This window comes from Herpailurus yagouaroundi, unplaced genomic scaffold (genome assembly GCF_014898765.1).
Source record: "Herpailurus yagouaroundi ecotype Mexico unplaced genomic scaffold, PumYag 159, whole genome shotgun sequence".
Taxonomy (NCBI): domain Eukaryota; kingdom Metazoa; phylum Chordata; class Mammalia; order Carnivora; family Felidae; genus Herpailurus; species Herpailurus yagouaroundi.
In genome coordinates, this window is record NW_024412400.1 from 45,805,631 (window position 1) to 45,822,030 (window position 16,400).

Sequence of the window (16,400 nt, forward strand, 5' to 3'; positions counted from 1 at the left end):
CCAGGCTGCTAAATTTAAATATAAATCATTGTATGGGTTTTTTTTTTTTTTTTTACAAGTAGAGGTAGTGATGAATAAATTTTGATTAGACTAATACTTTTTTTTTTTTTTTTAAAGGCAGCACAGTCACAGCTACAATAGATTAGGGATTTTCTAGTCGGTCACAGTGGTTTGTTAGGATTGGGTCTAAAACCCCTTTTGTAAACCCAGGGATTACTAATCGGCCCTTGTTTTCCCAGCCCTGGTGGTTAACTGCTCGTTTGGCAACATGCCAACATGGTTAATCACAGTCCTGGCTTCCTAAATCTCCATGTTTTTAACAAGAGCCTTCATTTCCTGGGCTAAGCTGCTCCAAAGTGTTTGATAACTGAGGCGTAAAGAATGAGTTTTCAGAGAGATGAGATATTTCCTGACCAGGTGGCTGGAAAAGTGTAGCTGTCAGTCCTATCTCATGTGTTCTAGTCGTCAGATTTTGATTACAAAAAGAAGGCCTCACTGAGTTGTAGGGTGGCAAAATGGAAGCTTCCTGCTTTCCCAGTCATTTATAGCAGTGGTTGTCAAACTCTGTTTCAGGTAAGTACATCAATATTGGCAGTTGCTGATGCCAATGTAGGCCAGAGAAACTGATTTCAAATCTTTGCATTAATCAAAAATCTTGTTACTGTTCTCTTTTGGTGAATCTAAAAGTAAGGAAATGTAAATTTACATTTTTTTAATTTCCACTAGTAAATACTGCTTAGAGTTCCTGTGAAGTTTTATTTTTTAAAAGGAGACCCTTGTATTAAAAAAGTTGGAAAATGCTGAGAGGTCAATGTGATAGAGGATGCTTGCTTAGTGAAAGGCAATATTCCCTGCCTGAGAAATTTTAAGTGTTAATTTTACATAAGAGCATTTAGCACCGTATTTGGTACAAAGATTAGTAAAGTCTAGTGGGAGGGAGGGAGGAAAGAAGGAAGTTAGTTAATGAGTGACTTAGTTAAAAACTGCTATGCCAGATATCTTTGGTTTACCTCTCCAGATTCACTTTTCACCCTTCTCCACCCTACTTTCTGCCTAGAGGTTGACCATATGGACATATCCCCAGAGCTCCCTTGCCTTGGTCTCCAGTTTGTTTGGGCCAGTAGGGAGTCCTACTGTAAGACCAGAAGGCAGAATTGGGGTAGGGAGAGATCAGGGTTTTACTCCCCTGGCCCTCCATTAGGCTGGTTGTATTCCTTCACCAAACCTCACTGCTCCTCTGAGGCAACCTCTATACACACTCTCCTTTGGGTTCTGATATCAGTGTTCTCCCCTTGTCTCTGAGAGGCTGGGTGGTATGATATTGTGATTTATTATATATATATATATATATATATATATATATGTACACGTATATGGATTTGTACATATATAACATATATGTATTTGTATATACATATGCCTATGCATATAATACATCATTTTTGGTCTCTGGGAGGGAGGAGGGGCTGGAGATTGAATTCAGTCCCCAATAGCCAGTGATTTAATCAAGCATGCCTGTGTAACAGAGACTTCATAAAAACCCAAAATGAAAGGATTTGGAGTATTTCCAGGTTGGTGAATCAGCACTTCGCCTCCATGTGCCGCTGAGCTGGGCCCCAAACTCCATGTGGACAGAGGCTCCCTTGTTTGATATTTCCCCCTATGTATCTCTTTACCTGGCTCTTCATTTGCATCCTTTAATATGCTTTGTAATAACCCAGTAATCTAGTGAGTAAACTGGTTGACTGAGTTCTGCGAGCTGCTCTAGCAAATTAATCAAACCCAAGGAGGGGATTGTGGGAACCTCGGATTTATAGCCAATCAGTAGAAGCACAGATAACAAACTAGACTTGTGATTAGCATCTGAAGTGGGGCAGTTTTGTAGGACTGAGCTTTAACCTCTGCAATCTGATGTTATCCCTTGGTAGACGGTGTCAGAATTGAGTTGAATTGTAGGACACTCTGCTGGTGGTGAAGAATTGCTTGGTGGCATGGGGAAAACACCCACACATTGGAATCAGTACCAAAATCCTTAGATGGTAACAGCCCCACTGCAAGTAACTCCAGGTTACTGCATAATCTTTTTTGGTTCCCTTGGCCTGCCCACATTTTTGTAAATAGACCTCTTGTAAATGAGCTCTTAATGAATTATTCTAACTAAGGGTTGCCATTTGTTCCTGTTGAACCCCAACTGATGCAGTGAGTGGCTGTGTATTCTTTGTTTGACCCTCCAAAACTATTCTTCCTTCTCTCCCAAGCCCCCTGCCACGTCCTACATCCCTGGAAACAGATCCCTGGGAACCTCCAGTTGGATTTGGCCAATGGGAACCACCATCAGGAGATTGGAGAGCAGGAGGAAAGAGAGTGGGTGATTTATCCCCTGCCGGGTTTCGGTTTGGCAATTGTGTTCCTCTACTTAAGAGCACAGCTGCTGCCAGGCAGCCTCTGTACCAGGGCTCAGCTTTCACCAGGTCTGTCACTTTGCCCTTCCAACTCTATGGATAGTAGCAGCTCCCCATTGTGACTCATCCCTGAATGCTTCACCATGTCTTGTTGGTTCCCATAACTCCAGCCTATTGTTGTGAAATAATCCTTTCATTAAACTCTCCTCAGTTATACTTAGAGTGTGTCACCTCTTCCTTGCCAGGACCATGACTGCATTTTAAAATCCACTGACTGGATAGTGAATTTTAATACTTGTGGCATTATATGCAGATTAGAGTTTTATTCGCTGCCAGTGATTCATTTTTAAAGAAGTCTTAGTAAAGCTACGAGATTATTTAAATTCAGACAAGCAGCAAAGACAGTGTTTTCCCTTTTTGCCCTTTTATCACTCAACATGGGAAAGTTCACAGAGCAGAAAAAAAAAAAAACAAACACTTTATTAATTGGTTCTTTGTCCAGCCCAGGCAGGGTGTATAGCCAGGATAGAAGCAAGATGACAGCACAGGGGTGTAAAAAACTTGCAACTGAAGAATTCATAACACGGAGCAAACAGAGCAGTAAATCTTCAACTATAGAGTATCTATACTAAAGGACATCTCATAGATTTAAGCTCCAAAGGAACTTAACCAATAACATTTCACTCTTGAAAATTTGGTAAGTCAACTACCTCCATGGACAGGAGCATGAGTTTCTCAGTTGAGAACTTGGAAGACACGGATGTGAGAAGTAAGAAGTAACAGAGGATATGTCACGGCTCCATGGTCCCTGATTCCTAAGATACTCCAAGTGAAAGCACCTGTTCTGTATTAAACAGCTTTTAAGAACATTGGCCTGTCTCCCCTGAGCACCATCACTTAACAAGTTAATGCAATGCAATATTTACTGAGAGCCCACTCTGTATGAGGCACTGTACTAGGTATTGTGGATACAGAAATGAATGAGCATGGCATATGATGACACTGGTGACTCCAAATCAAAGCGGAGTATGACAACTACACAAACATGTAAACATGAGCGACTAGGGAGTATGAAGTGGTCCTCTTGCATCCTTTTATCTAACATTAATTCCTCAGGCTGCAGTTCAAGCCCAAGTCCATTTCATTTCTAAGAAGAGATGGATAGCAGCTATTCACTATCTTTCACGTAATTGCATCTCAAAGAGTAATTTAACGATGACTTCACCTCCTTGCTCTCAATCCTGCCTGCTAATCCATCTTCATTATTCCAGTGTGAAGGTCCCAGGTCTTCTATATTACAAGCATATTTTTTTTGGCATCCAGAAGATGCCAGAGAAGCATCCAAAGCTTCGAGTTGGAGGTGACCACATTTCAGGGTGTAGAGGGATAATGACCAGAGTTCATTATTGCCGCCCATTGCAGGAATGCTCTTTCACCTATCAACACCCAGGAAATGGTAATATTTTTAGGCTCACATCGATCTAAATGGAAGAGATTACTTGTGTCTGAAGCAAAGAGCCCAGGACTATGATTGTTCCAGGTCTTGCCTAGTTACCCTAAGGTCCAAGGGGATTTGAGTAGCCCATTCACTGCTAGTCACTGGAATCTCTGGTCTGAAGAAAGAAGTCCAAACTGCTAAGGGTGGTGTGTCAGGTAACACATCCAGACAGCACTCTGGATGGTGGCGTTGTTGTCTGGTTTTGTTCACTCTGGACACTGAACTCTTCTCTGTCTGCCCAGTAGAGATATCTACATACAAAACCATACCCAGAGGGGTTCCTTAACTTTGGAACGTATGAAGGTCGCAAAAGATGTTGACCAAAGCCATACTCTGAAATGAGAACTCTATCACATTCAGCTAGCTGCAAAGGAATCTATAATGGGTTGTTCTATTTACCTCTAGTTAATCCTCACTAAGACACTGGTAATAACCTTTAACACTATTCCTCTGTGTGCTTCACTGTTTGATTCCTAGAGTGTCTGTGCTGGGATGTTCACCTTTTACCTCAGGTTGTTATAGCTTTGGCGGATCATCCCTAGCTTCTGAACATTAGCCTCAGGAATGGTTGATCTTAGGTAAATCTGTCTCTGGACTTTCTTGGATATGCAGTACCCCTGGGAGATTGCATTATTTGGATTGCATTATAATGGGGGAGGGGGTAGGAAAGAGTGGATTAAACTTCTTTTGTCTTGAAGGATTACTTCTTCTTTGGAGTAGGCTCTGAAAATAAGTCCCCCATTGCATAAATGCTAGGTTACCATGACATTCCCAGTGTAACACCATTACCCCTCTTGGTGATAATACTCCAGACGTTATTGCCAGACTTAGTCACTCACCCAGGCCAGGCCCTCATCAACTGGATATTGTTCATCTTTCCCTTTCTACTGCCTACCATGTATCCTGTTCTCTGGCCACAACTACATTCTTAATTCTTCCTGCATATATTATTCCTTTTCAGCCTTTGTATTCTTTCTGTGAAAAACAAAAAAGCCTAAAACCTTCCCCAATTTGACTTCCTGGTAGACATCTACTCATCAAGGTCTATGAATCCTTCCCCAGCTCCCTGGTGGAGTAAATTCATTCCGTCCTTTTATGCTCACCTTATAATGCACATACTTCCTTTTCCATAGTATTTATCATGATGAATTACAATTATAGTTATTTGTCTATCTCCTCTCCCACCCTCATGAGACTGTTGATCCTTGAGACTTGCAATGGTGTCTTATGCAGCTAGGTATTCGCAATGCCTGGCACATACCAGGTATGGAGAAGATGCTCTCCAACGTCAAATGAATGATTGTAGCACGGGCAATTGCTTCCAGCAATCCTGGTAAAACTCTTCCCTGACTGGCAGGGGCAGAGATTCTAGTGAAATAGAAACTTTGAATACATTCCTGAAATTTTGTGTCAAGGTTTTTAAAATTTGCACAAGAATCTGTGACTTATTCCATGCCTGGATGTGCACACATAGATAATGGCATGTGATGATGATGATAGTTATTTGACAATAGATACTGTTTTCCTCTGCTTGGAACAACTCTCTTATGCCCATCCCAAGTCAGTCACTTCCAAATATCTGAACTTCCTCTCATATGGTACTATATAATGATGGTCTATTTATTGAACTGACTTCTCCTTTAAACTGCAAATCCAGGGGCGCCTGGGTGGCGCAGTCGGTTAAGCGTCCGGCTTCAGCCAGGTCACGATCTCGCGGTCCGTGAGTTCGAGCCCCACGTCAGGCTCTGGGCTGATGGCTCAGAGCCTGGAGCCTGTTTCCGATTCTGTGTCTCCCTCTCTCTCTGCCCCTCCCCCGTTCATGCTCTGTCTCTCTCTGTCCCAAAAATAAATAAAAACGTTGAAAAAAAATTTTAAACTGCAAATCCATGAAAAGAGAGTATGTGTCAGTATATTTATCACTGTGTCCTCAGTCTTACAGGATGCCTAATGCAAAATCCATGCTAACTAGATTTTGAATGAGTGAATGAATGATGGAATGAATGAATGAAGTGAGCTATCCTTGATGACTTAGCTAGGGATCTTGAAGATAAGGGTAACTAAAATTTACCCAATAGAGCTTCAATAATATAGATCCAGCTCCTTTGAAAGTTAGTAGAGTGACGCAGGAGAACAAGATAAATTTGGCAATGCCTAAGAACCAAGTAAGAGAGAAGACGTTAAGTTGGTGTAGATTACTGTAGCAAACCCTGAAAAAATTTTCCCTCCTGACTTTTATATACTTAAATGAAAGCCTCTTACAATGATTTTAATGATTCATTTGTGTTGCATCACATACCTTAGTAGGCAGGAATATTTTTACTGTTTTACTCATCAGAGTGCTTTCCCAAGGCAGCTTTTTGAGAGTAACAGAATAGCTTTGATGGTGCGATACTCAGTCCTTCACTGCTCCATAATGATATTGCTGGAAGGGGAAAGGTTTTTTTACCATTAGGTCCCATAGAAGATGGTTTGCCTTTCATTTGGGAACAACCGTTTCAGATTGGAAGGTTAGGGACAGACAATTCAGAGAAATAATACAAGTGGGTGATGCATATCAGAAAAGTGTGCTCCCACCATTTGTTGCCTGATGGGCAAAAAGTAAAAGGAATTCTGATAAATGGTGTTATAAATATTCATGATGTTACAACAAGATATGGGGAAATGGATTCTCTCATACCCTATGTAGAGCACACTATAGATTGGTACAGGCTTTTTTTTTTTTTTTTTTTGGAGACCAAGCTTGAAAATATAAAGATTTTATCAAAATTTAATGTGCCTCTTCTTTCATCCAGCAATTCCACTATAAGAATCCATCCTACTGATATACCCCTATACGATGGCTTTGTATAGGTATGATAGTAGTGTTGCAACTTTTTTAAAGGGTAACCATGTGACCTTTCGATGTAAAGAACTCTGGGGCACTTGAGTGGCTCAGCGGGTTGAGTGCCTCTGACTCTGGATTGAGGCTTAGGTCATGATCCCAGGGTTGTGAGATTGAGCCCTCCATCGGGCTCCACGCTGAGCATGGAGCCTGCTTGAGATTCTCTGTCTCTCTCTCTCTCTCTCTCTCTCTCCCTCCCTCCCCCCCTCCCTCCCTCTGCCCCTCTCCCCAACTTTGGCTCTCTCTCTCTCTCTCTCAAATAAAGTTAAAAATAAATAAATAAATAAATAAATAAATAAATAAATAAATCTTTAAAAATAAATAAATAAAATATGTGTAAAGAGCTCTGTACACACAGGTTGGACCAAAGATAAGAGCCTGAGAAGTCCTACTAAGAAGTGTGGGCTTTTTCCAGAGGGCTATGGGGAGCCATAAAGAGTTTTAGGGAGCATAATCTGTAGAAAGAGGAACCACCTTCCGGACAGCTTTAGCACTATCTTACAGCCAAAAGAAATATTGATGTCGCCAAATTATTGACTACATTGAAAATCTCGATTGAACCTCCCAAATAGGCATCCAAGGGATTCCACTTGTCAGACACAGCTAAACTTCTTCAGATCCTTTCCCTCTATATCTTTCTCATCTCTCAATTTACAGCAGCACCAATACCTCCACACTTTTCCTCTCATTCTCACGCAACTCCCCCATATTCTTCTAAATTCATTCTACAATTAAAAATTCCAAATGTGTATCAGGGATTTTTTTTTTTACTTTTAAAATATTCATTTTTACTTTATATGCGTCCATTCAGTTTATCATGATTATAAATATAATCCATATTATTTTTTAGTGCAGTGACTTCTTTCTTCCCCTTGGTCTTTTCTTTGTTGTCTCTTTTCACACTCTGTATTAGTTTTCTATTGTGTAAGAAATGATCACAAACTCAGGGGCTTAAAATAACAGTTATTGTCTTCAAGTTTCCTTGGCCAGGAGTCTGGGCATGGCTTAGCAGGATCCTCTACTTAGGGTCTCACAGGGCTGCAGTCAAGGTGTCTTTGGGGGGTCACGGTCTCATTCAAGATTCAGGTTCCCCTCCGAATTCATGTGATTGTTGATAGAGCCCCTTTCCTGTGGCTGTAGAACTCATGGAGCATTTCTACAAGGCTCGCAGGAGAAATAGTCTCAGCTGCTTCCCACATCTCTGATCTCAGGGAAGCCCTAAGCCCTCCTTTTAAAGAGTTGACTCTAGGGGTGCCTGGGTGGCTGAGTCGGTTAAGCATTTGACTTCAGCTCAGGTCATGATCTCACGGTTTATGGGTTTGAGCCGTGAGTCAGGCTCTGAGCTGTGTCAGGCTCTGGGTTGACAGCTCAGAGCCTGGAGCCTACTTCAAATTCTTTGTCTCCCTCTCTCTCTCTGCCCCTCCCCTGTGCATGCTCTGTCTCTCTCTGTCTCTCAATAATAAATAAACATTAAAAAAAAAGTTGACTTGATTAAATCATGCTCTTACAGGATAGCATCCTTTTTGATGAACTCAAAGCCAAACCTAATCACACCTTGAAAAATCCCTTCACTTTTGCCACGTAACATAATCACAGGAGTGCTATCCTACCAGATCCACAGGTTCCACTTGCACTCAAGGGGAGGGGATTATTTAGGTGGCAGTCATTACTGCCTAACACACCCTTCCCCAACATCATTTCCTATTGCTGCTGGGACACATTGCCACAAATGCAGTAGTTTAAAACAGAAGTTTTTTCGCTTACAGTTCTACAGGCCAGAAGTTGAAATGAGTCTTATGTGGCTAAAATCAAGGTGTGAGCAGGGCTGGTTCCTTTTGGAGGTTCCAGAGGAGAATCTATTTCTTGCATTGTCCAGCTTCGGGTAGCTACCAGCCTTCCTTGGCTTGTGGCTGCATCACAGCAATGTCATTGTCAATGCCAATGCCTTTTCCTCTTCTATCCTTCTGATCTCCTGCCTCCCTCTTATAATGACCTCTGTGGTGACATTGGATGACATTGTGGTGATAATCTAGGATAATTTTCCCACCATGAGGTCCATAATTTGATCACTCCTGTGAAGTTCCATTTGCCTTGTAAGGTAATACTCACAGGTTCTGAGGATTAGGTCATGGACATCTGGAGGGGCCATTAGCCTATCATACCTCCCCTCCCAACCATACTTATAATCCATGTTTTCATGCCTTATGTTATCTTTAGTTTTCCATGCTTATTTTGCATACACACAAACATATATTTTCATACACACATACATGTACTGGAAGGTTTGGGTGATTTTTAATGGAAATCGTTTGTGTTATATATACTTTTCTTCATTTTTCTTTTCTCTACAAATCTCATGAAAATCCCTACATGTTATCTGATTTAGCTCTAATTTATTTTTTTTCAAATTTGCAGCATACCTTCCCACAGGGTCCATGATTCATTCTTTTATGGATAGTTGTTCCTTCTGTTTCCAGTTGTGTTTTCATTGTTTTTAATTTTGTCATATACACAATCTGCAATAAACATCCTCGTACATAGATATCCTCATATCTTCATTCTGTTATTGCCTAAGATAGGCGCCCAGGAGTGGAACTACTAAATAAAGCAAAGACTATTTATATTTATTATTTTAGTACATGCGGCCAGATTGATTTTCTGAAAAGTCTGTAACCACTCACATTTTTACCACCAGTGTTTGAGTATCCTGTCCACTTCATCCCTGAGAGTATGTATGATTAGTCTCTTTAATGGTTGCTCGTCTGATACGTTACTTTAGATTTCCGTACTTAAGGGTATGTACACAGCTTTCCATTTGTTTTGTATGTTCACAATTTGGATTTGCTCTTTTGTGAATTGATTCTTCTTAACACTTTTCCACCTAGTTGTTTGATGATTTCTTGTCAATCTGTAAGAACTCTGTGAATATTATAGTATTGGCTAAGGTAATACCAGTTGTTGCAATGAACACTCACATCGTGGTTTCACACAAGGGAGGTTTGTTGGCAATGGGATGGGGCACTCCACTCCGCAGTCATTCAGAGATGCAGGCTGTTAAGCGTTCTGCCATCTCCTGCAGTGGTTTCCCAGGTCACCTTGGCTGTCCTGCCAGGATATAGGGGAGGAGAAAACAGCTCACACATGGGAGGCTGGGCCCAAAGGAGTGTCCTCACCTCTGCTCGTGTCTCTCTGGCTGGTACCTAGGGGCCCGGCCATACCCTACGGGAAGGTTGAGAAATGTAGTGTACATGAAAGCCCGTGGGGGCAGAGTGGGGAGTGAGGAGTGGGTTCCAAAGGGACACCAAGAAACCTTCAGGGATGATGAATATTTCTTTACCTTGATTGTGGCGGTGGTCTCACAGGTATTATACATAGGGCAAGGCTCATCAAACTACATTTTAAACAAGTGTGGCTTATTATACCTCAATTGTACCTCAATAAATAAAGCTGTAAAAATATAATAGAGGAAAAAAGTATGTCCCTTGAAGAAAAGGAATCAGCTTTGTGAACAGCTCGCCAGTCTCTCTTATAGTTACATGTATTTATGAATATTTTCCAGATTTGCCATTTTTATCCAAACAGATCTTTTGGGGTGGGGCAAGTGTCAAGAAGGTCTTGACAAGTGTCAAGAAGTGTCAAGAACATGACTTGATCAAGAAGGTCTCCCTCGCCCTTAGATTATGCTTTCAATTTCCTAGGTTTTCTTGCAAGATTATTTTTTTAGTGTTTATTTATTTTTGAGGTAGAGGGAGAGCAAGCAGGGGAGGGCAGAGAAAGAGGGAGACACAGAATCCAAAGCAGGCTCCAGGCTCTGAGCTGTCTGCACAGAGCCCGACGAGGGGCTCGAACTCAAGAACCGTAAGATCATGACCTGAGCCAAAAGTCGGACACTTAACCGACTCAGCCACCCAGACGCCCCTATTGCAAGATTCTTAAAATTAATCTTCGATTTTATTCTCTTTTTCTTGCTGGTTTGATGAATTTTCTGTCCAGTCCATTTTACTTTCCTGTGTTAATATGGAAATTCTAATATTCATTTATATCCTGTTAACAGGCACCTTCTCTACTCCTGTGCTCATGATAAGACATCTTCTCTGCTAATCTGAAAACAAGCCAGCAATTATCCCCACGGGATAAACTCTAAAATAGTTCTGAATGCACATGTTTCCTCCTCTCCCCTGTGTCTTCCCCAGATGAGACCTTGGCAGGGTTACCACTTCCCCTCACCACCCCAGTGTCCGGGACTTGGCTGAGCTCATTCAGTGTTTTCGGTTACAGTAATAAAATGGCCTTTGTGTCCTGCTGCTTCTGTTGTAAAACGTCTTGTTTCACACTCACATATTCCCAGAGAATGTTTCATTACGTCAATAGCCAATATTTATTGAATGCTTACTCTATGTCAGGCACAGTTTGAGAAGTTTACATGTATTAGATCACTTAACTTTTACACCTTTATAAGGCAGGGACTATCATTATCCCTGCTTTACAGATGAAGAAACTGAGGCATAGAAAAATTAAAGAACAATTTCACACAACCAGGAAGGGGTAGAGCCAAAGATTCAGGCCCACGGGGTCACCCTGAGAGTTTATGCCTGTGGTATAGGAACCAGCAGCATAGACACCACCTGAGAATTTGTTAGAAATGCAGAATCTCCGATCTCCACCCCAGACCTGCTGAACTGGAATCTGCATTTTAACAAGATCCTCAGGTGATGTACATTAGAGTTAAGAGATTCTGTTCTTCACCATAGTGGGGGTCAGTGAATTACATGGGATCTCTATGCTCTGAATTCTGGCACGTCCATAAACACCCTCGCCCACCGAGTTAAGTGAATGAGAACTTGGGGAGATAGGATTCTTGGGCTGCTGTTTTGCCTCCTAGTTGTCTATACGGCCAATGAGAGGTGCTATGGGAGTCTTACTCATTTTCTTTTGTAGATAACTTTTTTTGCTGTTCTAGAAGCATGTGAGATTTTTTTTGAATCCTTAGAATTCAGGAACTTTAGCAGGATATGCCTAAATGTGTATGTTTTCTCATTAATCATGGCTGGAACTTGGTGAGCCCTTTCAATTTGCAGACTCAGATTTTCATTCATTGCAGGGAAATGTTCTTCGAATGTGTTTAATTACTGCCTCTCCTCCATCTGTTCCTTTAGCTCCTCTGGAGCACCTATTATTATTATTTGCTGCTTAGGTACCCTTGATGCCCCCTTCAAGTCTCTTACTCTTCCCTAATGATTTTCCTCTCTGTAATTTTTGCTCTGTGTTTTGAGATGACTCTTCAGTTTGTTTTGCCAGACCATCAGTAACTCTCCTTCAGTTTGTCTAGCAAAATGTGTGGATGGGAAACCATGTTTTTAGCCCCAGAAAGTGTGTGTGTGTGTGCGCGTGCGTGCACATACACACACACACAATTACTTGCACCTCCTGAAGTGCTCTTTCAGTGGTCAAATTTCCAGCTGTCTCTTCCAGAAGCTTGACTTTAGTGGATGTGTTCTGGTTGACCTGAGCAGCTTTCTTCTCTCCGACTGCTAGGCCACCTGGGAGGTGTGTCTGTCGCTTTTGTTCACTCCCTGAAGATCTTGTCTGGTTGTGCGGTGGTCTTCGGGGAAGCATCTCTGCAAGATGGAGCAGTTTTTTCTCCTATGAGGCTACAGTATAGAAGGCCCCTCGTAGATCACCTGGAGGAAGCATGTTTGCTCCCCCAGAGTCCTGTACTCTCCTAGCCTCTGGAGGAAGGAGGACTTTGCCTACTGGGTCAGTTTCCTTTAGGTCTCTTGGGAACCAAAGAAATGTGACCCACTTACGTAGGACCAAAATCATTGACCCCATAGGGCCACTGACCTCTGAGGCCAAAGACTTCACAGGCTTCCTTGCTTTGCACAAAGCTCCCAGGGATGGAGATTGTGGGCAAAAAGGATTCTCCAGCTGGCCTCCCCTGTCACCAAAATACAAAATTCTCTTTGCTGGAATTTTTACAAAACCTAGAGCCTCCTAAAGCTGTTTGTCTCAGGAGAGGCAGACAGATTGCAGTTAAGAGTAGAGAAGAAAGGAGCCACGTCCTCTTCCTTCAGCTTCTCGTAATCCCATCTGCGCTCATCTTTGCCATGTTGTTCATGGCAAAACTACTCGAAATAACCAACCAAAAGGAAAATGACTAAACAGACTACAGGACCTCCATACATAAAATGCCGTCTCTAAAAGGAATATGTAAAATAACGTTCATGACGCATAGTACAAAGGGAGAACCAGAAGCTTTAGAACGTAATGAATTCTAGGATCCCATTTTAGAAATACTCTCTGTGTACATATATACACTAAGATTTTTTGATTGCAGGTAACAAAAGCTAGCTTTGTCTAGCTTGAGCAAAAGATAAGATAAAATTGTGTTTTGGATGAGTGTTGAGATAGCTAATGGATTGGTGGCTAATGTTGGACCGCTTAGGTTCAGGAATGGGAAAGAAATGAACCAGAACCATATCTTCTCCTCAGTATACAGATCTCTTCTACCACTGAAGTGGCCCAGCTCCCAACTCCCGGGCTCCCTGATACTCCATGAGACAGAGATAATGTCACCGTCTTGGCTTAGATCGCATGTCCATTCTGGGATCAATTAGCCATGTCCAAGAAGGGCAGAAAATGTGTGGAATATTCCACAGACTCACCTTTCCATATCTTGAGTCATTCTCAAAGAGAAGAACGCTACCAGAGGCCTAGCAATCACCACACAAGGATTCCAAAATGTTTTATAAACACATGCATGCACACGCGGCCGCACAGGCACACACCCACATACACACATGCACACACACATCTAAATAACTATCATACTGTTACTTCTAAAGGATTGGGATAGATATGTGGAAGGGATGAGAATGGCAAACTTTTTCTCTTGTTCTTAAAATACTTTAATAATCTTAGAATTTTACAGTGAACACTATTACATAAAATGGAAGGAAAAATGAAGAAAGGCAAGCAGGCAGGTAGGCTCTCCACTTGGCTTAGGTTTCTCATAGTTTGAAGGCTGGTTTCAAGAGATGGGAAACGGATTCTGCTGTTTTTTTCTAAAGCCTAGAATTAAAAGTTTCAGAAAGTCACTTCTGTATTCATGGGGTAAAGTCAGTGATAAAGACAGCCCAGATTCAAGTGGAAGGCAAGTAAGTTCCACCCCTTGATGAGAGGAACAACGTACATACAGGAGGGGAAGAGTTAATGGTGGCCATGTTTGTGGACTAGCCACCACACCCATACAATGCAGTGAGACTCTGTAGACATTCTATAAATACTTGACATTGGTGATGTCACAGTTCTGGTTCCAATTCATGATAAAAGCATCTTGCCTCCTTATGTCCTAGGAAACATCCCACCCCGTCAGATTACCAGCTAGCAAATACTTCTGAACAAATCTCGAAAAATTAATTTTGATTTACCTTCTTAATTATACATTTGCAATGTAAGAGCTTTTGAATCGAATGAATAAAAAGTGAGAGATCCTTTTAGCGTCCATTTGCTCCTTATCCCATTATTTATCCCACAATCTGCCCACTACCTCTTAGAAAAAAACTTCACAAATATTCTGGGTTTCTTTTTCCCCATTTACATTATACCCAGATTCCCCTATTGTTAACATCTTATATTAGTATGGTACATTTGTTATAATTAGGGAAACAATATTAGTGTGGCCATTAATTAAAGTCTGTAGTTTACTTTGCTTTCCTTGGTTTTTTTTTTTTTAATGTTTATTTATTTTTGAGAGAGGGAGAGAGTGCGCACAAGTAGGAGAGGGGCAGAGAATGAGGAGCAGAGGATCCTAAGCAGGCTCCACTCTGACAGCAAGAGAGCCTGATGCAGGGCTTGAATTCATGAACCCTGAGATCATGACCTGAGCTGGAGTCGGACGCTTACCCAACTGAGCCACTGCTCAGGCTCAGGGTGCCTCACTGCTCAGGGTGACTCACTGCTCAGGGTGCTCCCTGCTTTCCTCACTTTTTATCTCAGTTTTTTTCTGTTCTAGGATCCCATCCAGGATACTACATTATATTTAAGTGGCATGTCTTTTGGCTCCTCTGGGCTATGACAATTTCTCAGACTTTCTTTTGATTTTGCTGATCTTGACAGCTTTGAGAAGTACTGGTCAGGTACCTTGTATGATGCTATGTACTGACATTTGTCTGGTATTTTTCTCATGATTATACAGGGCATGGGATTTAAGGAGGAAAACCACAGAAGAAATTCCATTTTCCTTAAGTCACAAAATTGTGCATCCTATAAACAAGACCTATCAGTGTTGGTGCTGACCTTCATCACTTGGCTGAGGTAGTCCTTGTCAGATTTCTCCACTGTAAAGTTACTCCTCTCTTCTGACTCCCTTTCCACAGTGTGCCCTTTTTTTAAAATTTTTTTTTTAACGTTTATTTATTTTTGAGACAGAGAGAGACAGAGCATGAACGGGGGAGGGTCAGAGAGAGAGGGAGACACAGAATCTGAAACAGGCTCCAGGCTCTGAGCCATCAGCCCAGAGCCCGACGCAGGGCTCAAACTCACGGACCGCAAGATCGTGACCTGAGCCGAAGTCAGCCGCTTAACCGACTGAGCCACCCAGGCGCCCCCACAGTGTGCCCTTTGTAAGGAAGTTACTCTGCATTGCCTGCACTCAGGAGAGGGAAGTTATGCTCCTCCTCCTAGACAGAAAAGTGTTACATAAATAATTTGGAACTCGTCTGCATAAGAGATTTGTCTCTTCTCTCCGTTTATTTATTTATTAAATCATTTATCTATATCAGTATGGACTCATGGATATTTATTTTGTACTTTGGGCTCTAATCCAATACTACTTTATTTATTTGCTCAAATTGTTCTGGTTTTGCCCAGTGGGAGCCCTGTACTTGGCTCCTGTGTTTCTTTAACATGCCCCCAACAATGGTTGTGTTTTGTTTCTTTGAGAGCTTCCTTGCGTTCTGGCACCTCAGGACGCTCTGGGCTCATTTTGTATATTTCCTGTGCCAGTCTTAGAATTCCCTATTTTTCTGAAGAGCCCTGGTCCTTTTCATTGAAGAATTATGTCAGAAACAAAGATTCTGATGGTGAATATTCTTTTCTAAAGTGCAAAGAAAAATTCCCTAGCTTAATATGGTTTATCCCAGGCCGAGCCAGTGCCACTTAACCAGTGTTGGTTGGCTGACCCTTGGCCACCTGGTTTCTTACACAGATAAAACTTATAGGAGCTTCTCCTCTCCCTTTCTTCCCGTCCAATTTATATTTTTAAAACTTCTATTTGAAGACATGTTATTTTAAAAGCTTGGAAGGTTACCTGAGTATAGTGAATTAATATGTAACTTTTGAGGAGACCTAAGGTGAGGTAGCAGGAAGAAAATTGGGCATTACAGAAACCATTTACATTTTCTGTCAAATACATCATCAACCTGCTTCAGGTTTCCTGTAGAGAGCAGATACAAATCCGTCCTACACTGCTCCTATGATTGTGTGGGGCAGTTTGACCTCATTAACACACAGATCCCTAGAATTATTACATTTATAACATTAAAAAATGTTACATAGAAAGTTAACCTGATAAAATCAAGCAGTAAAAAGTCTAAAGAATAGTTCTTAAATAGATCCC